This window comes from Portunus trituberculatus, chromosome 41 (genome assembly GCF_017591435.1).
Source record: "Portunus trituberculatus isolate SZX2019 chromosome 41, ASM1759143v1, whole genome shotgun sequence".
Taxonomy (NCBI): domain Eukaryota; kingdom Metazoa; phylum Arthropoda; class Malacostraca; order Decapoda; family Portunidae; genus Portunus; species Portunus trituberculatus.
Genome location: NC_059295.1, coordinates 2,817,376 through 2,844,383, shown reverse-complemented (window position 1 = coordinate 2,844,383; position 27,008 = coordinate 2,817,376). Strand labels below are relative to the sequence as shown.

The 27,008-nt window shown below is 41.0% G+C and overlaps 1 protein-coding gene across 1 annotated transcript in view; it reads right to left on the bottom strand.

Moving 5' to 3' along the window:
* Positions 1-27,008, bottom strand: part of LOC123516403 (4'-phosphopantetheine phosphatase-like) — a 504,510-nt gene that overhangs the window by 407,622 nt on the left and 69,880 nt on the right. The window lies entirely within an intron of this gene.

Genomic DNA, 27,008 nt, shown 5'->3' with positions numbered 1-27,008 from the left:
GCAGGATTTATTTTGGGATTATTGTCTCTCTGAAACCTTCAGACCCTAAATTACCATATGGTGTAGTTTATTTTTCAATAATTAAATACCTTTCCCATCAGGAAGCCATTCTTTAATGTCTTGTGCATATGCATCATAGCATGATTCATGTCCTAAAAAATTATGTATTACTTAATGCTTGTGACTATGCAAAAAATTTTATAAGAATATTTTTTTCTCGATAAATTTCAACCTTTGGTGTGTCTCTCTCTCACTCAGTGACTCAGAGGCCAGGTGTCAAGAGAGGTCATGCGTCATTTAACTAATTTTTCAGAAATAATCATGTCCTTACAGGCATAAATTTGACGAAAATTAGAATCAGAGACTTCAAAAAGACAAGAAACAAATGTTTAATTGCAGACAGTTCTGGCTGAGAGTTTGATCTTGAACCCTTGCCTCCGTCATGCATGTTATTTCCCCCTCCCAGACCCTTGCCTCACCCCACACCTCACTGCCACGCTTCTGCTATGATCTTTTTCAACAATGTTTTTTTTCTCACTACCTTTATCATCACAACTATACATCACACAACTCTCACAATAACACTATTACAAAAGATTATGTTTAGACAGAGTTATAAAGCTGAACAAGATGACTAATAATTACTTAACAGTATCATTATCTCACTTCAATAAACTAATAACAACTCAGAGTGTCCAGTTCAGTCGTATAACAGCAGATTGCCGTAATGCAGCTGATGACTTCTTCCGAATCCTCATCACAAAGAGTTTAGGGGAATCAACCACAATGAATTGATTATTTTTTTGTTTAGTTTTCCTCTACACAGTTGGACACATGTCTGCAAACCTCCTCTGTAAAATGAGCCCAAATTGGTTTGTGAACATGACCTGTTGTTTCTGTTATACATACCACATCAGGCAATTTTTCTAATATATATAATCTCTAGCTTCCAAGCATCCTGATATAAATCCACCTATTTTTGTATACATAGCTCTTGATGCTTTCCTTCCCCTTCCTAAATATACCATTTCCTCAGCCTCATGTCTAGCACTCTCCAGTAGAATTTCTTCTTGTCGTTCTTTGTCCTTTTGTGTGTGTATTTACCTAGTATTTACCTAGTTGTAGTTTACGGGAGGGGAGCAAGCTCATTTTGACCCATCTTTATACCTTGTTTCGTCCAGCTTAGCTTTGAAACTGTGAACATTGACTGCATTTATGATGTCTATATCTAATCCATTCCAGGTGTCCACAGCTCTATGAGGGGAAACTGTACTTCTTAATGTCTCTTATACACTGCACCTTCTTCAATTTCTTCCCATGTCCCCTGATAGCCCTTGTTTCCAGGCTTAAAAAGTCTCCATCCACTTTATCCAGGTTATTCACCATTCTATAAATACCTATCAAGTCTCCCCTTTCTCTCCTACTTTCAAGTGTTGGAATTTCCAGTTTTCTGAACCACTCCTCCTAAGTCAAATCCTTCAGTTATGGTACTAACTTTGTGGCTGCCCTTTGCACCCTCTCCAATTTTACTTCCGCAAGTCACCCTCTGCGGAGTTGAGCTTCCCCATGAGATACGCTTTGCCACGTCACGCAGTCAGTAGCTTGCACGCAGTTGCGCTGGTCGGACGTTCACTGCCGAGTCCGGGTTTGCTGTTTTTCCCCCCGTTTTCCAGGTAAGGCCACGTCACCTGTTACGTGGGGACAGTGCCTTTTATCCGTTATCCTATGCTTGGGGCGGATAGAGCCGTTCAAGTGGCTATATTTGTAATATGGGCAGTTGTGAGGAGCTTACAGTTCTTGTTGCATCGCAGGGTGGCGGCCATGTCTTCCTCTGGTGAGGAGTCAGCTGGACCTACCTTGGGCTCTTCCATGGGTTCCAGGACCTGCAGGATTGCAATCAGTCATTTGGAGGAGGCTGGTTCTGCCGCTGGTCTTCCGCGCCATGGTGGTTTGCGGGAAGTTCGCCAGTCACCGGGCCATGGGGCGCATGGGCCTGCCGGTGTAAACAACTCTGCCACTGCACCACTCTCACTGCCCACACAGGATGCCACACCATGGGACGTGGTTCTGACGGCCCTGGTGGAGTTGAGGGATGAGGTAAACAAGCTGAAGAAGAACAGACTGCCGCCTGCCCCCCTGCCAGACAGGGTGAATGAGGGTGCCAGTATTTCCCAAGGTATGCAGTACAACGGTTATCTGTTAACACCTGTGGTTTTTCTGACCTGTCCGGTGCTGCTGGTGCTCTCCCTGAGCTCAGCCCCTCTGACAGCGTGTTGTTGCATAATGCTAAGGTGTTTGGGCTTCCGGACACTGACTCTGAGGAAATTGATCAGCAGATCGCTGATATGGTGAACTTCTTGTTTACCAATGGCATGTGTACCGAAGATTACAGGCTTCTCTGTGAGGATGAGGTGACTAAGCGGCCGAGGAATTGCCATGGCTTAGCACCAGTGGAATGCAACCCTGAAGTGTTGGATGTGCTTAGGACTGACGCGAAGAAGACGGACCACCGTCTTAAGGAAGTGAACCAGGACATCCTGCGGGCTGCCACTATTGTTACTTAGTCGCTCTTGGCGCTGGACAGGGTGGCCCAAGTGGACAATCTGCCAGAGGTGGCTCGTGAGGTGGACCTCCTTAATGGGGCTTTGGCCTTGTTGGGTAATGCCAACTACAAAAACAACTTGGCAAGATGTTTTGCCATGAAGCGCGAAATTAACTCCAAGTACTCACATCTCTGTTCTAGTAAGGTGCCAGTAACTTCTTTTCTTTTTGGTGATAATGTGTCTCAGTCTGCTAAACAGATCGAGGATTCGGAGAAGCTGAAGTTTAAGTTCATGCCTAAGAATCCCCCCCTATACGTGGTCCTTCACAAGTTCCAGAGCAAGAGGGTTTTGGGGCTCTCAGCCACACAGGAGTTACGCCAGGTTCCAGCCCTATGGTCTTCAGCGGCAGGGGACCAGGGGTGTGCAGCGGCAACACTTTCCCACACGGTAGGACTCCGTTCCAAAAAACACAAGAATTAGAATATATATTTAATGCCACAGAGACACGAATCATTTCTGAGGAAATTGACAAACTCCTTAGACTTAAGGTCATTCAACTTATGGTGAGAAAGGAGGGTCAAGTTATTTAGCCAATTTTCTTGAGATGCAAGAAGAATGGTGAACATAGGTTGGTGCTCAATCTGGAAAAATTAAATCAATTCATCCCTTACAAACATTTTAAGATGCAAAATTTTGAACAGGCTATTCAGGGTGATTTTTTGGCTTTGATTGATCTTAGACATGCTTACTACTCTGTCAGGATTGCGGTGGAGCATCAATGTTTTTTATGTTTCACTTGGCAGGGTGATGTTTATCAATTTACTTGCTTGCCTAACGGTATTGCTGAGGGTCCTAGGCTTTTCACTAAACTCATGAAACCTGTTTTTGCACATTTGCACGAGACGGGCTTTACCATCACAAATTACATTGATGATTCCCTTATCTGTCACAATTCCAGGCAAGGCTGCCTCACAGCCATTTCGAACACTATTGCTGCCCTGACTAGCTTAGGCTTTTATACTAATGAAGAAAAGTCAGTTTTGATCCCCACTCAGAGAATTGAATACCTGGGCAATGTAATTGACACGATATCTATGACCGTATCCCTACAAGTCCACAGAGTAGACACCACCACCAAAAGTTGTCAAGCACTTTTTTCTAAAAGTTGGGAGAGAATCCGGGAAGTGGCCAGGGTCACAGGCCTGTTGGTAGCAGCTACTCGTGCTGTTAAGCTAGGTAGACTTCACTACAGGAAGTTGGAGGCGGCCAAGATTGCATCATTGCGTCAGATGAATGGGGATTTTGATCAACTTATGTGTATTATGGAGGACATGAAATCAGACCTCAGCTGGTGGCTCCACAACGTCACTCTGCAATGTAGGATGATTTATCGGGCGGCGGCTGAAATTCAACTATTCACTGATGCTTCTAGCACTGGTTGGGGCGGCCAGCTTCAACATATGACCACCGGTGGTTGTTGGTCCTCTGAGGAAAAATTGCTGCACATCAATGCGCTGGAAATCAAAGCTATACTTTTTGCTCTTCAAGCATTCACGCACGAGCTAGGTGGTAAACACATAAAAGTTTTCTGTGATAATACTACAGCCGTGACCTATGTGAATGAGATGGGGGGTACGAGATCTCTTATGTGTAATTACTTATCAACTTTGATTTGGGATTGGTGTGTAAAGCATCAGGCATGGGTCACTTGCTCGCACATTCCAGGCAGTGAAAACCTATTTGCAGATTGCGCTTCTTGCACATTTAATGACAGACATGAATGGAAACTCAATGAAAGCATCTTTCGTTGCATAGTGTCGGTGTTCGGTGTGCCTTCCATTGATTTATTTGCATCCAGACTGAATACTCAGGTCAATACTTTTTGTTTTTGGAAACCGGATCCTGAAGCTAAATTTTTTTATGCTTTCACTTTACAATGGGCACAGTTTGACCTGCCTTACCTTTTTTCCCCATTCTCTCTCATCACTAGGTGCCTCCAGAAGGTCTGTGCGGAGCAGGCAAGGGTGTGGATGGTCGTGCCAGTATGGTCGACTCAACCCTGGATGGGGGCGTTGCTAGGGTTACTGGTCGATTTCCCCAGGCTCATTCCCAACAGGAAGGATGTTTTGACGCATCCATCCATTGCTGGGTCGCACCCGGTCATGCGCCACACTCGACTCATGGCCTGCGAGAACAGGGCGTTTCTGCAGCGGGCGCGGACATTTTGCTGGCTTCCTGGAGACCAGGCACGGCTAAACAGTACCGGCCGCATGTTGCTAGGTGGTACCCACGTCATCAACTTCTTAACGGAGACGTTTCACAGAAATGTGGGCTATGACTGCATTAACACGGCGAGGGGTGCTCTGTCATCGCTAGGGATTGTGCTTGATGGATGCAGAGCAGGGAATCATCCACTCATTTGTCGGTTCATGAAAGGAGTGTTCAATCTATGACCGCCTACACCCAGGTATACAGCGAAATGGGACATACATCCTGTCTTACAAAAGCTTCGGTCCACGCATCCCGTGCAGGAACTCTCGCTCAAAGATCTCACTTTAAAACTCGTCACTTTAATGGCACTCACTCAAACTGCCAGGGTTCAGACTTTACATTTATTACTGCTTCATGGCATGGACATTACAAATGACTATATTTCCATTCCACTGGGTGGCACTGTGAAGCAATGTAGAACTAATTTCAATATTTCCAGGGTATGATTTCAGGCTTATTCTCATGATGATAGTTTATGTGTTTGTAAAACTTTGTTGGAATATATTACACGGACCAAGGTTCTTAGGCATGATGAACACCAGAAAGTTTCCAAATTATTTATTAGCATCAACAGACCACATGCTGCCGTATCAAAAGACACAATTGCACGGTGGGTAAAGTCATTGCTGTGTATGGCGGGTGTGGACACGAGCATATTCAAGGCGGGTAGTGTGAGGCTGACTGCGGCCTCGAAGGCCAAGGCTATGGCAGTCCCACTGACGTGCATTATGAATAAAGCTGGTTGGTCTAGGGAGTACACATTTGCAAAGTTTTATGGTAAACCAATTGTAACCAATTCTGATCTGTTTCAGGATGCAGTCCTTCAATAGGCAGGGGACGGTGACGTGTATCAGCTTATTCCTTTTGGGATGTCATTTATTATTTGGGTAATGTTCTGCTTAATGTACTTTTTGGTTTGTACCCATACCTGTTTTTTCTGTGGTCTTGTTTGTCAAGGGGGTCTCTTATGTATGATCCTGTATTCTACTTTGTGGATAATTCAAATGCTGTGCACAATTGGGACTTGAGCGTTTTGTTTTTACTTTTCATTTTTATCCATCATCTGAATCCGACACCCACATGGCTTCAAAGCCTAATGGGGAAGCTCAACTCTGCAGAGGCTGACTTGCGGAAGTAAAATTAATAAAGTACACGAGACTTACCTTGGTCAGTTGAAGTGTGCTTGTAATTTTACGGGGCAAGTTACCTCTGCTGGAGGGGAGCTTTCACATGCCCTCCTCCCCCTCCCTCTTGTCAGGTGCAAATTTCAATAGTATTCTCAGTGCTACATCATGTGGGTGGTCGTTTACTTCGAAGTCTGACTGCGTGATGTGGCAAAGCGTATCTCATGTGAAAGCTCCCCTCCAGCAGAGATAACTTGCCTCGTAAAATTACAAGCACACTTGTATTATATATCTTGATAAACTTGTTCCATTTCTCCTGCAAATCCTTTTAATCTTCAAAACATTTCCAGTTCACAGCCTCAAAGTATCTCCTTATTTCTTTAAAATTTGCTTTATTATATCTATATCTTTCTATTTTGTACCTCTCATCTATTTTTAATATTTCTGTACTCAGACTTATGTGATCGCTTTTTCCTAATGGGCATTCATAATTAATTAATTGTGTGTGTGTGTGTGCACGTGTATTTACCTAGTTGTATTGTACAGGGTTTTGAGTGGGGCTCTCTGTTCTGTCCAGTCTAACAAAGTTCCTCACAGTCCTCCTTTGCTCTCTAGTTTCCAAAGTAGTCTGCCATGAGGGATTCTATCAAAAGCCTTTTTTATGTCTAGGTATACTGTGTGCACCTATTCATTTCTGCTTTCTAGTCCTTCTATTACTCTTGAGTAGAAACTTAATAAATTTGACACACATGATTGTCCTGTCCTAAACCCCAATTATCTGTTCGATATAACTTGTTCTTCTTCTAGATGTTTAACCCATTTTTCTTTAATAACTATTTTATATAACTTCCCCACAACACTTGTAAGTGACACAGGTCTGCAATTTAATGACTCAGTTGACTCTCCTCCTTTGAATATCGGTATTATGTTGGCTCTCTTCCATTCTAGTGGTACTCTCCCTTCATTTAATGAACTTGTAATCATTTCCCAAATTGGATCTAACAGCTGTTCTTTCCATTCTTTTAGCACCCAGCCTGATACACCATCGAGCCCCATTGCTTTTCTGGCATCCAAATGATCTAGTAATCTTCTAATATCCTCTTTGTGCATTATGATTTCTTGCAATCCTCAGCAATGCAATGTCCTTTTTGATACTGAAAAATCCTCTTCAGTGAACACAGTTTTGAAGCTCTCATTCCTTATTTCACTCATTTCCTTTGCTGTTTAGTATGTCTTCCCTCCTTTAATTATTTTTTCTATTGTTTCCTTATTCTTCATCTTACCATTTATAAATTTGTAGAAAATTTCACACCACATATTTCTCAAAGTTTCTTTCTTCTTCTCTCCTTACTCTAATATATTATTTTCTCACATCTTTATACTGCTGTCTGTTATTGTTATTTCTTTGTATTTTTAGTTTTTTCCAAGCTTTATCTTTTGCCTTTTTAACTTCTGTGCATCTGGCATTGTACTAAGCATGTATACTTTTCTTAACTCTATAGATAGGTACGTATTTCTCTACTCAGTTATATTTCTGTAGGAATATTTCATATTTCCCCTGTATTGTCTTTCCATTCATAATGTTCCTCCATTCAGCATCAGCAAAAAATTTTCTTAATTTTTCAAAATCTGCTCTTGCATAATCTAATCTCTCTTTTTTGTACAATAAGCACCCACACTTGGCGAATCTCAGCATGGTGAAATTCATTTTTGGCAGTATGGTGGCCATGGAACACCGAGTGTACACTTGGCGATTTGAATCCAAACTTGGTGACTTCACGGCGAACCACGCGGCTCCCAGGTGATGTCAGACCTCTCTCTAAACCTATCAGTATGGAGTGTGAGAGTCCCCTTCAGCCATTTTGTTTGTTTTGATTCTGCTAGCTTGGGAACAAATTCTGGCAATTTACCGCCAACATGCAACATGGCCTCTACCAGCGCAAAAGGTGGTACCGGTGAGGGTAAGGACAATGGTGATGGTGGCAAGGACGAAAGTGGGTGAGGGAAACGGGTGGAAAAACATAAGTACAGACAAGGAAAGCATCACAAATCATACAGTGTGAGTGAAAAGGAGAAAATTATCAAGATGATAGACGAAAGAAGCAGAAATTGTGACATAGCTAGAGTGTTAACCCCTTCAATACTGAGAAACATTTTTTACCTTGAGATTTGTGTACGATTAGACCATTTTATTGACATTAGGAAATGCCTATGGAGGTCAGAAGATTAATGGCCACAGTCTTAACTATTTTAATCCCCACATAAGTTTCTGAAGCTGTATAAAATCACCAAATAGTGAGCAGAATGAATGTGAAAACGTCATGGTACTGAAGGGGGTTAAATGAACCAGAGTCAACATTGAGGCAATTACAAAAGGGTACAAAGGATATTAAAAAAACAGTGTAAAATCGCTCAGAAATATTTTACCTGCAAACCGGGCTCATCTGGGAAGGGCCAGCATGGTCCACATAGGGCTATGATAGACCAAACTTTGCATAACCATATGCTGGTAATTACAGAACACTATGTTTTCCAGTGGTTAAGTTGGAGATTAAGGGAGGGAGTGAGTGTGGACGAGATCCAGATCAGGGAAACTGCACGTGCTGGTGTTTGTAGAAAAAAAAAAAAAAAAGATGTAAAAGCCCCCCTCCATTCACTGCACTGAAGGGATGGCTGCAGAGGTTAATAAAACGGTGTGCTTTAAAGCATGCGAAATACCAAGGTGAAATTCCTTCAGCCGATGCAGCAGTAGCTGAAGCATACATACCAGTAGCTAAAAAAAATAGTAATTGATGACAACTATTCACTGCATCAGCTGTTTAACTGCGACGAGACAGTCATACATTTGCACCTTACCACTTCGTCAACTTTTATCCCAAAGGAAGTTAAACAGGCACCTGGTAAAAAATTTGCTAGGGATAAATTCAGTGCTTACATGCAATGTGTCTGGGGACTATAAAATGAAACCTCTTATTATAATATACAAGCATGCCAAACCCCATTCCTTCAAAAGCTTCAACATGAAAAATCTGCCAAACTGCTACTGGCTTCATAACAGCAGTGGCTATATGGCACAAGCATTTTCTGTTAAGTGGTTCGACAACCACTTTGTTCTGGACGCCAAGGCCTATCGTGAGAAAATGGAATTGCCTTTATGGTCGTTTTGTTCCTTGATAATATCCTTGGAAATGCACAGTATCTAATTGACAGGCACTTTGCAGTTCAGGTTGCAAAGTTAAGTGGTTCGACAACCACTTTGTTCTGGACGCCAAGGCCTATCGTGAGAAAATGGAATTGCCTTTATGGTCGTTTTGTTCCTTGATAATATCCTTGGAAATGCACAGTATCTAATTGACAGGCACTTTGCAGTTCAGGTTGCATTTCTTCCTCCTATTAAAACTTTGAAGTTTCAGCCGCTCAACCAGAAGCTAATTCCAAATGTAAAGCTCATATCTTATGGGCATCTGCATAAAAAAAATGAGGGAAATGACTGATAAACGGACAGAACTCCAAAATATTGAAGATGAGGTTAGCAGTGGGGAGGAGTCAGGTGACGAATCTGCCCCCACACCTGCCACCTTTACCACCCTCCCTGCCCCCTCTCCTCCCTCCCCAATTCCCAGCACATCCCGCGCTGCAAACGTTGTGGAGTTACGAGACGTACCGTTACAAACCATTCTTAGCCTCAAAAAGTTTTGAAGCAATTCCAAATTAAGCAGGCTGTTGACCTAATGTGCACATCGTGGAGGAAGATCACTAAGAACACCATTAAACACGCCTGGAATGCGCTGCTGCCACATCTAAAGCTGGAGAGGAAAGATTTATTATGCATGACTATGCAGGCTGCTCAGCAGGTACCAGGCATGGAGACAGTGGACAGGGGAAATGTGTTTGATATGGTAGAAAAGGGATGAGAAAAAAGAGCAAACACTTGTGAAGATGATGGAAGTTGATGAAAATAGGGAACAGGAAGAAACTGAAACTTCTAGCCAGCCACCACAAATCACCACTCGTATCTTATCTTAAAAAAAAGTGTTTCTGGGCTAGCTGATAGAAGTGTTTCAAGAACAATATCAAGAAAAACTGAAAGTGTCCAAGGGAATCTAGACAGACAATGCAATATCCAAGATGTCATTGCTACCATGCCTTTAGACAAAGATAATTGTGAAATCCTTGATAACTGCTCCCCCCCATCCCGACTCGATGTACCACAGGAACAGCTGCAAGAGCAGCAGCTGGATGCTGACTTTTCTGGCTTCAGTGAAGTGGGCAATCTGGCAAGTCAAATGATTGCTAAGAGGATTATGGGGGAGGAGGGGGAGAGCGATGAGCAAAGTGGTGGTAGCAACTAAGCTGCCCCACTGCCACCCCGACGTTCCCCAGCCAAGCAAGCCTATCTTCACTATTTAAGGTTAGTTACAGCCTTTATATCATGTCTTATTAACTTTATTTATTGTTTATTGGTCTGTTTTGTACATGAGGCAAATGATTTAATTTCAGCTCAAAAGATGGTATTTTAGGGGTCAAAACAGGTATTTTGGCAATGACTAGAGACTGACTGACAGGCATTTTTTAAGCAATTTATATGGTATAAAGAACCCCTGTCTGGCGAAATTTGTATTTGGTGGTAGTTTCACCAGACTAATTAATTCACCAAATGTGGGGACTTACTGTAGTCATATTTGTATCTTATCCCATCCTCCTCCTGCATTTCCAATTCTAATGTCACATGATCATTTCTTTCCATTGGACTAAGGTATTGTATGCTGGGAGGAGGCTCTGGCTTCTTTGTGAATACTAGGTCTAGCAACGATGGTTCTTCTTTCCCCCTGTACCTTGTTGACTCCACCCACTGATCCATTGTATTTACCATAGTCAACTGTAACACCTCGCTCCATTGTCCAGCATTATCCATTACTTCCATCTCTCTCCAGTTTATTCTTTTACAGTTAAAGTCTCCTATTAATAGTATTCTTTCATAGTATTCTTTCATCCCTTCTTATCATATCATCTAAGCACTTAATCACCTCTCTTTGCATATTCTTATGTTCCTCAGTTCCCCATGTATTTGTGTTAGGTGGCACATACGTAACTATGATTTTTCTTTTTTTTTTTTTCAATCCCTCTGTTTTGATTGTTATTCCCATTACTTCCACCATACCATCACCATACTATGCACATCCTCTACACATATATTATCAAACCATTATTAGCACTCTTATGATAGACACTATTTTGTTAACGCGGAATAATGTAATGTTCTACCGTATGATGTACTACGACCGTGGGTATTGTTCCATCCCACGGCAGTGTTGCCAGATTGGGCTACTAATCGCAAATTGGGCTACTTTCTGATGTGCTGCGCTACTAAATTTTGACGTCTGCGACTTGCGACTTTTTGGGCTACTTTGGAATGTGGTTGGGTTAATATATATGCTTTCGTCATAAAGTAGGTACACGTATTTTCTCTCAAAGATATCACTTAGATATTTTTGTCATCTAATTAAAGAATAAGTTTCCGATGTTTGTATATACCTCTGGGCAAAGTCATCGAAATTAACCCGGTAGCAGCGACGATCGCAAAACTGAGCGTCCCCTCCAAGCGGCATTAATTGGGAAAAATGCCACCCTCGCAAATCTCTCTATAATATATATGAACGCATTCTCCATCAGTTTCTGCACCGTCTAAAAATATACATTTCTCTCAATGTACTAAAATTTTCACTAAATAATGCAAAATCAATTTAAACGCGGTGGCAACTCTTACTCCTAGGAACTGTAAGCTCCCTCTCCAGCCCCATGTCCCACGGGGAGTTGGGAAGTACCTGTCACCCCCTCTCTCTACTACTACTACTACTACCAGTAGTTCTACTACTACTACTGCTACTACTACTACTACTAACATTTTCAGTGCTCAGAAGAATAATTTATCCAACGAGTGTAAAACTTGATGTGGATATGAATTTTAAGTCCATTTTTCTTCCACTTGAAAAAGTAGACTTTGGGTACGAGTTTACTGTGCTTTTGGAAAACAAGAGGAAGATGAACTTGATTTCAGAGGAAAACAAGCATGCCATACAAGCTAGATGTCACGCGTTTCTCGTAAAAGCATCTGAAGAACTTCTTGCTCGTGTCCCACGTAACATTGCAACCTTGAAACAGATAAAAAATCTATCACCAGCAATATGTTTGAGCCACACAAGACCTCCATTTTCTGAGCTTCCATTATCTCTGGCTGAACAAGCAAAACTCCCTGAGATTGAAAACCAGTGGCGAACAGCCTTACATACTGATTGGCATCAAATATTTGAAGGTGACATACCTCAGGATGGTTCAGTGTTCTGGTCCAAATCTGCTACATTAAAAATGCAGGTGGAGAACTCATTATGAAAGACCTGGCAGAATTTGCTCTGAAAGTGTATAGCCTTCCTATTAGTAATGCCTTAGTAGAGCGCGTATTTTCAAAAGTAACTGCAGTTAAAACTAAAGTGAGAAATCGTATGGGTTTAGGACTCTTAACTTCCATTCTACGAATCAAAACCTCCCTGAAAGAAAAAGGCATGTGCTGCAATACATTTGAGCCTCCAGTGTCCATGCTGCATTATGATTCATCTATATATAAGGATGAAAAAATAGAGGACGAGGAAAACCTGCTACAATCATTGCAGCTGATCTAAGAAAATCTCTGGCCTCCTGCTTTTGGTAAGTATAATAATTTATACTTGAAATCTTAAAATCATTAATCTGTAACCTTTGAGCTACGTGGGCCGTGTGTGTGTGTGTGTGAACAGGATTTGGGCTACTTTGTCTGTGAATTTGCTACTTTTAGGGAACCTTTCTGCTACTTTTGATGAGTCTCATCTGGCAACACTGCCCCACGGGACGCCACGCGGCCACAGTCAGTCGTTCCCAACGCAGCTTCGGGGACAGGCTCACATTCTGCCTGGCAATCCCCTTGCCTTCTCTCTTTGACTGGTTCTCCTGTCCTGCACAGCCAGTCTAGTTCTACAGTCTACTGTCTACAGTCACACTCCAGTGTCTAGACTATAATTCTACATCATCACGCTTACTACAAGCTTCATCTAGCCGCTACCGACTACAAGTCTCGCTCTGGCTACCGGCTACTTCTCAAGCCTCCACGGCTACTTGCTACCAAGTCTATCAAGCTTCAATACGCTTTGTATCTTACAATAAACACAGGAAAAGGCTCCGGTGTTTCTCTTCAACCACACCAGGACATATTGACGGTGCCGGCGGTACCAGGACATTGATGGTGACAGTGGTGTGTCGTCCACAGCCTGAGATCACCGCCACATGCAGCCTAGTAAGACAGCGTCCTTCCTGCTTCCCCCAGCCTACCGCCCTGCCAAGGATTTTCTTGGAGCTGAGGATGTCCATACATCTCTGCTGCTAAATAAGTATCACCTGTCGTGAGTAAAACTTTATAACCACAGTGATTAATTTTCTATGAATATTTTTATGTACCAGTGAGTGGCGTTCCTGCGTAAAAAAGCGCGCCATGTTTGGTTCCCAGTGATGCCAGTGTCTGATTGGTCGACTATGACATAAGAGCTTCCTGATTATCAGGCTCTGGACAGACGCCATATTCATTATTGTGGTTGAGGTACCAAATATTTATTTCTGTGCAAGTACACACATTTTTTTTTTTTCAGTGAGTACACATACATTTTTTTTTTGTCTGTGCTATTACACTATTGTGCATGTTTTGATGTGTTAGTGTTATATGCTGTGATTATTTACGTGTGCATATATCAATTATTTATTTATTTATTACGTGATTTTCCTCAGACACGCAGTTTTACTTCGTCAAATCACCTTCTGCCATGTGGAGATTCCTACATGAGATGATCAAGCCATCCGCGCACCGGCCAGTCAGTTGCTGGACCGTTCCTGTGCTGGTCAGACGTGTTCTTCAGACGTGGTCATTGTTTTCCACCGTGTTTCCTTCGATTGGCATTTGTCACGACAGGTACTTTGCCCTATATACTTAGGTTGGATCTATGGTATGGGATGGGCCTGCCAATTTGCCAAGTTATAAATTTTTGTGGGCTAATGCAGGCTTTTGGCTTGTTGAGTGCAGGTGTCAGTCATGTCGGGGCTGGAGGACCGCACAGCCCTGCCACCTGAGGTGTCCTGCCATGGTAACAGCAGGAGGAGTGCCACTGTGTCATCAAGGGATAGCGTGAGGTCAATGGATAGCTCGGACGACTCCCAGGCAAGGCTGGAGAGGGTGCATGACAGTCAGATGTGGCGCCGCCAGGATGTAAACAAACCAGTTAGGCGCACACGTGCACAGACGTCCCCAGTTCATGAGGAAAATGTTCCTTACTGGCAAATGGTCATGAAAGAACTGGTGCATTTGAAAGGTGAAGTGGCTAAACTGTCAGCTAATAAGTCCCCTGACCCAAAGACGCACCAAGTAAATTACCAGGCAAGTACTTCGGGGTTGCAGGCAGCTGCTTCGCCTGTGACTTTTTCTGGGTTTGTGGACTCCACTGATGAGGACAGTGAGATTAGAGAGGTTCCTCATCGAGGTAGTGTTTTATTGCAGGCTGACAAAGTTCTGGGACCCATGGACAATGTTGATGAAGATATTGACCCTAAGGTTGCTGCTATGGTGAATTTATAAAGCCATTACAGAAGATACAGTTACCAGGCGTCCCAACAACTGTCCTGCCCTGGCACCTGTAGAGTGCAACCCGCAAATCTTGGCAGCCTTGAAAACGGATGCCAAGAAAGCTGACTCTCGCCTCATGGAGGTAAGTGCCAACATTATTTCTGCGGGTACCATCATAACAAAGTCACTCTTGGAGTTAGATAACCTGGCGCAGAATACTGGTAATTCACAGCTGGCGCAAGAGGTTAGTAAGATTAATGGTGCACTAGTGCTTCTGGGTCATGCCAATTTCAGGACCAATTTGGCAAGGTGATGCATAATGAAGAGAGAGATTAATCCCAAATACGCATATCTGTGCTCTGAGAGAGTGCCAATAACCCATTTTCTGTTTGGGGATGATATTTCTCAATCAACTAAACCGATTGAGGAAATTGAGAAATTGAAGGTTACGTTATCCAACAAGAAGCCTTTCTTCCCATGGAAGTCCACTTCAGGCAGAACACAGCTTCTGGGGCAAGGCAGCATTCAGGAACCACACAGCAAGGTTCCAGCCATACGGAACACTGGAGTTTCCGGGGTAGTTAGAGGCAGTACTCGGCACGACAGGACCTGGATCCAAAAAACGCCAAGGGTCAACAAAGGCCCCGACGATAAATCAGGTTAGCAACACTTTTATGTCAAGTAGACTGCACTATTTTGTACATAACTGGTTGGAAATTACTAAAGACCCAGTTATTCTGGACATGGTACAACACTGCCATCTGGACATTAATGTCAATGATATTGAACATTTATTTTTGCGTGAATTAGCTTATAAATTTACTACAGAAGAACAAGCTATTGTTGATAAGGAGATTTTGAAACTGTTAGAGCTAGGGGTTATTGTTATGACAAAGAGGAGTCAGGAGCAAATTATTTCTCCCAATTTCTTGAGACCTAAAAAGGATGGAGGTTATATTATAGGATGGTGCTCAACCTAAGTGAACTTAACAAACGCATTCCATATAAACATTTTAAGATGGAGAATTTTGAGCAAGCCATTAGGCTTATTAATGCAGGTGACTATCTAGCTTCAGTTGATCTCAAACACGCTTATTACACAGTGAAAGTGGCAGAACAACAACATAAATATTTATGTTTTAAATGGAAAGACTTCATCTATCAGTTCACGTGCCTACCAAATGGTATTTCCGAGGGGCCAAGAATTTTCACCAAATTGATGAAGCCAGTTTTTGCTGCATTGAGAGAAAAAGGCCATGTAATTATTAGTTTTATTGATGATTCTTTAATTTGTAATAACTCTAGGACAGACTGTCTGGCTTGTGTCGATGATACCATTGAATTACTTCATAAACTAGGTTTTTGCATTAACATGGACAAGTCCGTGCTGGAGCCCACTCAGACCATTGTATACTTGGGTAATATTATTGATACTAATAATATGACTGTTTCATTGCCATAACACAGGATTCAGAAAATCATGCAAACCTGTGAGACACTTAGAAATAAATGTACAGATAGAATCAGGGTAGTAGCCAGAGTTATTGGTCTACTGGTTGCTGCCATTCCAGCAGTGGAGCTTAGCAAGCTAGTTAGTTACATTACAGGAATTTGGAAGTTGTAAAAATTGCAGCTTTGAAAATCAAACAAGGGAACTTTGATATTTACATGAGAATTACAGAGGGTATGAAATCTGACCTTCAATGGTGGATTCATACATTTCTAGACAGAATAGGAAAATTTTTAGAACAGGCATGGACATTGACGTCTAAACGGACGCTTCAAACAGAGATAGGGGCGGCCATGTTCTCCATCAGTCTGTCGCAGGTAGTTGGTCAGCTGAAGAAAGGTTGATGCACATTAATGCATTGGAGCTTAAGGCCATTCTATTAGTTTTGCAAGTGTTTGCTCCAGTTCTCAAAGGAAAACACATTAAGGTCTTTTGTAACAATACTACTGCAATGACTTATGTTAATCAAATGGGTGGCATAAAATCTAGTATTTGTAATGAGATAGCCACCAATATCTGGGATTGGTGCATCACATATGATGCTTGGATAACATGTTCTCACATCCCAGGAAAGGCGAACACGTTGGCGGATTCGGCGTCTCGGTTAGTTAAGGACGGACATGAATGTTAATATTTTCCAACAGTTATGCGTTATTTTTGGTACTCCGGTGATTGACTTGTTTGTATCAAGGCTCAATAAACAACTACCTTGCTATTGCTCTTGGAACCCAGATCCAGGTGCAACATATTTGGATATTTACTTTAAACTGGTCTAGATTTAAGCTTTCATACATCTTTCCACCCTTTTCATTGATCACTAAGTGTCTGCAGAAGTTAAGTGCAGAAGAGGCGAGAGTGTGGATGGTGGTCCCACTGTGGTTATCATAACCATGGATGGGCACACTAGTCAGGATGCTGATAGATCACCCTCGCCTCATCACGCAAAAGAGAGAGGTGCTAGTAAACCTCTCTTCAGGGGAGGAACTTCCGATTATGAGGCACACTCAACTGATGGCGTGTCTTCTATCAGGCAGCACCTGTGAAGCAGAGGTATTTCTGAGGAAGGTGCGGACATCATCCTGGCCTCGTGGAAACCGGGGACAGGGAAACAATATAGACCACACCTTAAGAGATGGACACAGTCTTGTAATAGATGGGACGTTAGTCCATTTGATCCCACTGTCTCAAACATCATAAATTTTCTATCTGAAACTTTCAACAGGAATGTGGGTCATGAGTTGGTCAACACTGCAAGAAGTGCCCTCTCGTCACTAGGGATTGTTGTGAATGGATACAGAGCGGGTAATCATCCATTAGTCATCAGGTTCATGAATGGCATATTTAGCCTAAGACCACCATCAACTAGATACACGAAAACGTGGGATGTTCAGCCAGTTCTGACAATGTTAATATCTATGTATCATTTGCACATTTTGACACTTAAGGATTTATCGTTGAAATTGGTTATGCTAATGGCATTGACTCAAGCAGCTAGAGTAAAAACTTTGCACCTGTTGTGTACACAGGATATGAACATAGATAAAGATTTCATTTCAGTTTATTTAAGGGCCTACATTTAATATACGGACTGTTAAATTTCAAGCATATTCTAGGGACTCACGTTTATGTGTTTGTGCAACATTGAAACATTATTTGGAAAGGACTGAGGGACTAAGACAGGAGTTTTCCCAGTTCAACAATACGTTACTCATCAGTTACATTAAACCACACAAGCCGGTTACTAAAGATTCCATATCCCGATGAATTAAAACAATGCTTTATAGGTCAGGAGTGGATACATCAAGATTTACTGCGGGTAGTGTTAGACCTGCCGCAGTATCTAAAGCCAAGGCTATGTCAATACCCAGCGCTTGTATTATGTCCAAAGCGGGATGGACACGAGAAAGTACTTTTGCAAAGTAACAAACAAATTGTTAAAGAAGTAGACTCTTTTCAAGAAGCAGTGTTGGAGTAGGTTGGTTACTCTTTTGTGTTACAATTGTATTCTTATGTTTGGATATTGAAAAAATTGCTTAAAAATTACTTTTGCAAGTTTATTGGGACAAAGGTAGTGTGGCAGAAGTTGGAATTGCCAGAGTGGTTTTGTTACTCTCTTAAAATACAGATGTATTTGAAATTTGGTATAGAAGTTCAATTGTAATGGGTAGTGAACTTCATGTGATAATGGATTTATGTATAATGAAATTTCCAATGCAGGATCGTGGATTTTGATCCCATATCACAATGCTTATGAGAGGCAGTTGTTTAGGCACGACACCCACATGGCTTTAAAGCCTCATGTAGGAATCTCCACGTGGCAGAAGGTGATTTGACAAAGTAAGATTATAAAGTATACGAGACTTACCATAGGTCAGTTGAAGTATGCTTTGGATTTTAGGAGTCAAATCACCTCTGCCGTAGTGGAGATTTTTACATGCCCACCACTTCCCACCATTGTTCACATGTTTTACAAGGATTACTTGTATTTATGATTAATTACATGTTAGCTGATATCATGTGGGCGTTCGTGGCTTTGAAGTCTGACTAGCCGGTGCGCGGATGGCTTATCTCATGTAAAAATCTCCACTACGGCAGAGGTGATTTGACTCCTAAAATCCAAAGCATACTTCAACTGACCTACGGTAAGTCTCGTATACTTTGTAATTTTCTTTGATTAAAATTTTAAGGGTAACTCCTATATTCATGATTTCTTTCAGTGTGCACTTACTATAATGATATTACTTCTCAACTTTTTATAATTATTTCATTGCATTCTTATTTACAATTCTATTAACGTAATTAGTACAGCACTTTATTCATTTTATTGTGTAAATTATCATTATTATATTTCTTGATTATTGTAAAAGTGTACTTAGTATAATTTTATATTTTATTTTTTTCTGATACACTTTATGTTCTTGTGAAGTACTCTCGTACTAATATTATTCATTTTGACAGAGTGAGTGCTTAGCAGACCTGTATGTTGAGAAGTTCTTATTTAATCTGTCTGTGACTCAAGTTATCATCTGTTTACATACAAGTACACACACAGCACACCTGTACATGGTCCAACACAATTTCTTTGGAGTGGTAACTATATATATAATATTTTACTTCGTCAAATCACCTTCTGCCACGTGGGGATTCCTACAGGAGATAAGCCATCCGCGCACCGGCCAGTCAGTTGCTGGACCATTCCCGTGCTGGTCAGACGTGTTCTTCAGATGTGGTCATTGTTTTCCACCGTGTTTCCTTCGATTGGCGTTTGTCATGACGGGTACTTTGCCCTATATACTCAGGTTGGATCTATGGTATGGGATGGACCTGCCATAGGGCATTGGTATGGGATGGGCCTGCCAATTTGCCAAGTTAGAAATTTTTGTGGGCTAATACAGGCTTTTGGCTTGTTGAGTGCAGGTGTCAGTCATGTCGGGGCTGGAAGACCGCACAGCCCTGCCACCTGAGGTGCCCTGCCATGGTAACAGCAGGAGTGCCACTGGGTCATCAAGGGATAGCGTGAGGTCAATGGATAGCTCGGAGAACTCCCAGGCAAGGCTGGAGAGGGTGCATGACAGTTGGATGTGGCGCCGCCAGGATGTAAACAAACCAGTTAGGCGCACACATGCACAGACGTCCCCAGTTCATGAGGAAAATGTTCCTTTCTGGCAAATGGTCATGAAAGAACTGATGCATTTGAAAGGTGAAGTGGCTAAACTGTCAGCTAATAAGTCCCCTGACCCAAAGACGCAACAAGTAAATTACCAGGCAAGTACTTCGGGGTTGCAGGCAGCTGCTTCGCCTGTGACTTTTTCTGGGTTTGTGGACTCCACTGATGAGGAGGACAGTGAGATTAGAGAGGTTCCTCGTCGGGGTAGTGTTTTATTGCAGGCTGCCAAAGTTCTGGGACCCACGGACAGTGTTGAAGATATTGACCCTAAGATTGCTGCTATGGTGAATTTATAATGCCATTACAGAAAATACAGTTACCAGGCATCCCAACAACTGTCCTGCCCTGGCACCTGTAGAGTGCAACCCGCAAATCTTGGCAGCCTTGAAAACAGATGCCAAGAAAGCTGACTCTCGCCTCATGGAGGTAAGTGCCAACATTATTTCTGTGGGTACCATCATAACAAAGTCACTCTTGGAGTTGGATAACCTGGCGCAGAATACTGGTAATTCACAGCTGGCGCAAGAGGTTAGTAAGATTAATGGTGCACTGGCGCTTCTGGGTCATGCCAATTTCAGGACCAATTTGGAAAGGCGATGCATAATGAAGAGAGAGATTAATCCCAAATACACACATCTGTGCTCTGAGAGAGTGCTAATAACCCATTTTCTGTTTGGGGATGATATTTCTCAATCAACTAAACCGATTGAGGAAATTGAGAAATTGAAGTTAAAGTTATCCAACAAGAAGCCTTTCTTCCCATGGAAGTCCACTTCAGGCAGAACACAGAGCTTCTGGGGCAAGGCAGCATTCAGGAGCAACACAGCGAGGTTCCAGCCATACGGAACACAGTGGACTACTACTCTGCCATAGTGGAGATTTTTACATGCCCACCACTTCCCACCCTTGTTCACTTGTTTTAGAAGGATTACTTGTATTTATGATTAATTACATGTTAGCTGATATCATGTGGGCATTCGTGGCTTTGAAGTCTGACTGGCCGGTGCGCGGATGGCTTATCTCATGTAAAAATCTCCACTACGGCAGAGGTGATTTGACTCCTAAAATCCAAAGCATACTTCAACTGACCTACGGTAAGTCTCGTATACTTTATAATTTTTCTGTATGTTTTTATGTAGTGGTAAATCTTATTATCAACAAATTGTCACAATGTCTGACCCTGTTGCTACTACAACAACAACGACTACTACTACAACTTCTACTACTACTACTGCTACTAATAATTTCACTCCTGTGACTACAGCCACTACAAATGTCACACTACCTCTTACATTTGTAGCATCTCCAGCTATTAAACTTCTACAACATGACTCTTCCATTCAGAAATTCAGTGGGGAAGATATTACACATATTCTCCTGCTTAATTTTTACAACTATGTGAGGATGTTCTTAGTAATTCTCAAATTCATTCAGGAGCTGATAAAATTTGTTTTGTATGTTCTCATCTTGTCCCTGGATCATTGGCTAGTGACCTTATGACTGCTACAGCATTTAATCCTAAAGTTCTCAACTATGATTATGATCAGTTTAAGGTAAACTTTTTGCAAATTTTTGGTGTATCACAGCCAAAGGATAATTTTTAATGGGTTTTTTGATGCTGCAGAGACAATGTTAAATCATTTTGGAAACTCAGATTTTAGAAGGGCACAGGCTCGTTCTGCACAGTTAGCTAACCAAGCTGTTTCTTCTCTTAAAGCCTCTTCCTGGTTTCAAAATGGTACTCTAGATGAGGAATCTTTTCGTCTTATCATGGAATTTCAATATTACATACAATTGCTGAGTCCAGAGGAACGTTACATTGCCTCTTCCCTCCAGTATACAAAAGGTGAAAGTCTTTTGGATTTTTCCACTAAGCAGTTAAACTGCGTAGTCAACGTCCAGCCTACGTTGCAGCTACTTCTAGTTCTGGTGTCACACCTAAGGAATCAGTAAAGCAGAAAACTAACCTTCTTATATGCCAGTATTGTCATAAAACTGGACACACAATACAACGTTGTTTTCAAAAACGACGTCATGAAAAAACAAATGCTCAGTGTAGCACCACATTGAGCTGAAACTTGACACACGTCCAGTGTACGTGCAGTCTTATAGGTTACCTCATTCTCAGCGACAGATTGCTGATGAGTTAGTCCAGAACATGCTTCAAGAAGGCATTATACAGGACTCTTATTCTCCTTGGAACTCACCTTTACTACTTGTAAAGAAAAAAGACAACTCTTACCGTGTTGTCATTGACTTTAGGAAAGTTAACACAGTCACGGAACCAGATCATTATCCTTTACCAGTACTTTCTGAGCTTTTACAAAACACTGGCAGTGGAAATACAGTATTTTCAACTCTTGACATTAAATCAGCATTTTGGCAAATTCCATTATCAGAAGAAAGTCGTCCTGTAACAGCTTTCTCTACTCCTACAGGTCACTATGAATGGCTTCACTGTCCAATGGGTTTACGCAATTCACCTTTAACTTGCCAAAGACTAGCAAACTCCATGGTCTCATTGGAAGTGGCTTATTTGTATACATGGATGATCTTATTCTGGTCTCTAAAGATACTGACACACACTTGCAGAAATTATTTCAAGTTTTTCAAAAATTCACAACAGCAGGCCTTAAGCTCAATTTGCCTAAATGTCAATTTTTCAGATCCTGCATTGAATTTTTGGAACATGTTGTTGATTGTCAAGGAATTCATACTACTTCAGATAAAGTAAAAACTATTCAAAACTTTCCAGTGCCTAGAACTACAGCACAAGTCAGTTCATTTCTAGGTCTTGCAAGTTATTATCATGCATCTATTAAGAACTTTGCATCCATTGCTCATCCTTTAAACAAACTTAAAAAGAAAGATGTACCTTTTCAATGGACTTCAGAACAACAGCAAAGCTTTGATCAACTAAAGACTTGTTTAATACAGCCTCCTGTTCTAGCATTTCCAGCTTACTCCTTACCGTTCACAATTTGCACGGACTCATCATCTTTTGCAATAGGAGCTGTCTTGATGCAACAAGTTAAAGGTCAACATGTGATTGCTTTTGCTAGTCGTGTTCTTAACAAAGCAGAGTCACACTATTCTGTAACTCACATGGAAGCACTTGCTGTAGTGTGGGCTCTCAAACATTTTCGTGATATCATTTACAACTATCCAGTCACTGTATATACTGATAATTCTGCTGTAACTCACCTTTTCTCGGGAAAGAACCTTACAGGTCGACTATCCAGATGGTTCCTAACAGTTGAGCAGTTCCAAGCAGAGATAAAATATTTACCTGGACATGCTAATCTCGTCGCAGATGCTCTTTCTCGTAACGTAGCTATTGCCGAAGTGACACAAGTTCATTATTTTTCTCACCAGGACTTAATGTTAGCTCAACATAATGACCCTATTTGGAGTAAAGTCATTTATGCACTAGAATCTGGTGATGAAACAAGTTTGCCTAAATTACCTATTGCATTAAAAGAATTTTATATTCATAATGACATTCTCATGCGTACAGTACAAGTCTGCGACCGTGAAGTAAAACAAATTGTCCTTCCAGAATCTCTTGTCCCTACAGTCTTACATTTTGTTCATGATGCGCCACAAGCAGGTCATCCAGGTAGAGACAAAATTCTTGCTATGGCTCGCCTCAAATATTATTGGCCAAAAATGCGTCTAGATATAACTACCCATGTATCTCAATGTGTTTCTTGTGCACAGCACAAAGGTAACACTAATACAGCGCCTATTTTAGAGTATCCTACTCCAGCAGGTCCTTTTGAGACACTCGCTATTGATTTATTGCAGCTACCATGCAGTCGGCAAGGTTCCTCTTATGTCCTTGTCTGTGTAGATTATTTCAGCCGCTTTGTAGTGTTAGCTCCTTTGCAGAACAAGTCTTCTAATGATGTTGCCCATGCTCTAGTAACACATCTTCTATGTCCATATACTACACCAACTGTTTTGCTCAGTGATAATGGGACAGAATTCAAAAAAAGGAAATTTTGCAAAATATTTGTAAACAATACAACATAACACAAACTTTTGTTTTTGTGCAGCATCCATCCTCAAATGGTATAGTGGAACGTGCTAATAAAAAAATTATAGATGTCCTTCGCCATGTAGTAAGTCAACTTAATGATTCCTGACAGGATTGGCTTCCACATGTTGCAAGCTTCAATTAATGGATCAATTAATGCTTCCACAGGAAAAACACCACATTATATCATCTATGGATCAAAGAAACGTTTGCCCTATGATTTATTGCTTCAGCCTCATATACCTGTTTAGTCTCTAGATGATTATGCAAAGAATCAGCTGAAAACTTTTCAAATTATTCATGAATCTGTACGACATAATTTACAAGCGTCTCGTACTGAAATGATCCAGCGTCAACACATGAGTGCTACACCTGTAACTCTTAAAGTCAATGACATTGTGTATAAATCTACTCCTGAGCGTCAATCAAAGCTAAATCCAAAATTTAGAGGTCCTTACCGTATAGTTGAACGTATGCACGGCAACAAATTTAAAATTCTTGATCCAGAGTCTAATATTTCAGAGATAGTGCATGTTGATTGTCTGAAGAAGAGTAATGTTCCACTGTCACCTTCTTCTACTTCTACACACATGCCTTTACAGACTACACAGTCTTCAACAACATACACTTCTGATTCTTCACCTGTTGTACCTTCATGTCCTTACAATTTGCGGACACGTACAGGTGTGTGAAGTGTATCTCTTATGATATGTCATATTATATTATGTTGTATATATTGCATTATATCATATTATATTCTTATGTGCTATCCCCAGATGACACATGGGGAGGGATTAATGTAACGTAGGTAATATTTTCTTTTGACTGTAAATTTGCTTGATTTATCAGAAAACATATTCATGCTTCTCAGGCCTTAACACACAGGCGTGGCCCCTAGGGTATATCGTGTGTTTAACGGGGGGTTCCATTTGCAGTCACATTTTTTTTACATCCCATTTTACTTTTTTATTACTAAAATTTACACTAACATTTTTGCATTCTCCCTACCTACATATTTTTTTTTTGCTAGGGTCAATTATATTTATTCTACCTATGTAAGTAACTTTGATATTAATGTCACATTCATTACATTTTGTTTTAGCAGCACCTCTACTGTTATGCATTGTTATCTGCTCTATCCAAGTTGAATTAGCTACTCAACTTATGGTATGTAGGTGATTTATGATATTTATAGTTGTGTTTGTTTGCTTGTTTTTTTGTTTACATTGTCATCTTTTCATGCTTTTCACTTATGCTCAATTACATTATAAATATTGCACAATTATCACATGTATTATATGTAAGAAACCATACATATGACATATACATTTTATTCACCATGTGTAACACATTTTTACACGTATGTATGTAACATTGTTCCTTATGTTCCAGTGATTTGATTATACATAATCATGTAACATTTATATGTCTTTATGCAAAATTTTGTATGCTATATTTACTAGTCATTACCATAAATGTATAAATTTTTTATCAATAATGCATCTTACTTTTGAAATTGCATCAAATTAACCTATTTAGCCATGTTATACTTACTATATCATATTATTGCTATTCAATTGCAAACTAACTAGATTTTCTTAATTGTTTTCACACTTATGTGATATTTATTTTGCTCAGTGCATTGTATGACATATCTTATTATTATTATTGTTCTTTTTGAAGTGCTTATGTATTGACTAGAGTGCTCGGTGAGGACACCTTCGTTAGTGTGGTCGAGCAATATGATAGACACTACTTTGTTAACGCGGAGTAATGTAATGTTCTACCGTATGATGTACTACGACCGTGGGTATTGTTCCACCCCATGGGACGCCACAGTCAGTCGTTCCCAATGCAGCTTCGGGGACAGGCTCACGTTCTGCCTGGCAATCCGCTTGCCTTCTCTCTTTGACTGGTTCTCCTGTCCTGCACAGCCAGTCTAGTTCTACAGTCTACAGTCTACTGTCTACAGTCACACTCCAGTGTCTAGACTGTAATTCTACATCATCGCACTTACTACAAGCTTCATCTAGCTGCTACTGACTACAAGTCTCACTCTGGCCACCGGCTACTTCTCAATCCTCCACGGCTACTCGCTACCAAGTCTTCCAAGCTTCAATACACTTTGTATCTCACAATAAACACAGGGAAAGGCCCCGGTGTTTCTCTTCAACCACACCAGGACATATTGACAGTGCCAGCGGTACCAGGACACTCTTCCTCCCCCTATACCCTTCCTGTCTCTTCTCCAGCTATCATATCCTTCTTCTTTAAAGCTAACATGGATCCCCTCTTTTATTTTTGTTTCTATGATGCACATTACGTCCAGTCTTTTTTTTCTTTTAAATAATGTCTAACCTCCAATATGCTGGATAAACCCATCTATATTATTATAAGTCACTCTTAATTTCCTGCCGCCTCCATCACCACCTTCTTCCGTAGATACCACTTCTTTAGTCTCATCTCTAGAATCCTCTAGTAGAAATTCTTTTTCTCAATCTCCGTCTTTTTTTTTTTTTTTCCTTAGGTTAATTTCTTAGCATTTTCTCCTTCTCCCTTTCTTCCAGCTTCATATATCTTTTTATTCATATACAGACAGCCCCCGTTTAACAAAAGGGTTACGTTCCTAAAAAACACTTCGTTAAGCGAAACTTCGTTAAGCGAACCGATTATAACAAGTTTAACCCCTGATTTGAACTTTCATTGAGAGTAAGCAAAACGAGAGTGCATCATAGTACAGTAAAGTGTTTAATGAAAGTAAAAATTATGAAGTTAAACATTTAGGTAGTTTAATTCAAGTCATTATAATGTACACTAAAGTATTTATGTACGTAACTTTATAATGTTGATGATCTTAACTTTGTGAAGGGAGGAAGAGTGAAACGGTTAAGACACTAACCGATAACCTGTGGAATGTAAACAAAGTGCGCATCATTGTACTGCATACAAAACTTATGTACCACATTTCCACAAGGTTTTCCATTTTATCCATTGTAGAGTCACGAGTTCAGGTGGTTCTTTTAGCTTGCAAGGAAGATACGGTCTCACCAGCCTTCTTAATAGAGTCTGCTGACTTGAAAATAGAGACAGTATAATATGGAGTCAAGATGGTGGCCAGCACTGCTATAGTTTTCTGGCCTCGTGTCTGTGAATAATATCTAGCTTCACTTGGAGAGTAAGAGACTTCCTGGTCTTCTTACGAACACTAGGCCAATT